This window comes from Colobus angolensis, unplaced genomic scaffold (genome assembly GCF_000951035.1).
Source record: "Colobus angolensis palliatus isolate OR3802 unplaced genomic scaffold, Cang.pa_1.0 Scaffold80, whole genome shotgun sequence".
Classification (NCBI taxonomy): Eukaryota; Metazoa; Chordata; class Mammalia; order Primates; family Cercopithecidae; genus Colobus; species Colobus angolensis.
Window position 1 is genome coordinate 5,295,732 of NW_012121821.1, and position 1,128 is coordinate 5,296,859.

Consider the following 1,128-nt stretch of genomic DNA (forward strand, 5'->3'; position numbering starts at 1 on the left):
CTGGAGTACAGTGGCTCAATCTTGGCTCACTGCAACCTCCACCTTCTGGGTTCAGGCGGTTTCTCCTGCCTCAGCCTCCCGAGTAGCTGGGATCACAGGCGCCCGTCACCACGCCCGGCTAACTTTTGTATTTTTTTTTTTTAGTAGAGATGGCGTTTCACCATGTTGGCCAGGCTGGTCTCGAGCTCCTGACCTCAAGTAATCTGCCTGCCCCAGCCTCCCAAAGTGCTGGGATTACAGGCATGAGCCAACGCGCCTGACTGCTGCTTTCTAAATATCATTTCACTCCCACATTTTTCTCCCATCATGAAAGTGTGTATCATGTTGGTTTCTCTATAAAAGGAATTACAGCTGAACGTAGAGCTGGAGGAGCATAACCACCAGCCCAAGAGGGAAGGAAACAGCAGGAAAGGTGTTGGGCAGGGAGGTGGTTTGGGTACCTGGTTTGACCACAGAATACCATGATTGTGTTTTGTTAGTCTTTAAATGATTTTGAGTCTGATACTAAATTCTGTTTTTAAAAACATTATTTCAGCAAGAGATTTACATTAAGGCTCATGAACGAATTCAGATTTTAGTTTGTGTCCCTTCAAAAATTGCTATCTTAGAAAAGTTAAAATTCAATGCCCAGTTTAAAAATTGTTTGGGGCTTGACAGCAAATCAAGTTTCGTCTTATGTAGTTTTATTTGTAATATACCAAAGTCATTTTTGCAATATTATGTACTTTCAAGTATATAATAAATTACTACTTCTTTAAATAAAAATGATCAAGATATTCAGATTATGATGAGATTTTTTTTTTTTTGGTTATCTATTGCTGCTGCACAAGTTACCAGATTTTATAAATGGTTTAAAGAAGCCTCCAAATTTTGTTTATATTAACGTATAATTTTGTGCATGTAGAATAAGCTTGGCATAGAAATGGCCTAAATGCTTCTGTAGCTCTTCATTCTCCTTGTGGTTCTCACTCTCCTGCCAGTATGGTTTCATTTCTAGATCCCGTAGAACTTTCAACTGAAGGTAAGAACCAAGGCAACTCACTTTCCACGAGTAATACACTGCACTTCTAGAAATTGGCCTATATTATTATGACACTGGGGATGAAGTAAAAAAAGAGAAAGAAGGAT

The 1,128-nt window shown here is 39.3% G+C and overlaps 1 long non-coding RNA gene across 1 annotated transcript in view; it reads right to left on the bottom strand.

The window, feature by feature from the left end:
• LOC105502661 overlaps positions 1-1,128 on the bottom strand; it is an 11,629-nt gene extending 10,501 nt beyond the window's left edge. Inside the window, exon 1 of the long non-coding RNA XR_001000374.1 lies at positions 43-1,128. This is a non-coding gene — a long non-coding RNA (uncharacterized LOC105502661). The remainder of the gene's footprint in view (positions 1-42) is intronic.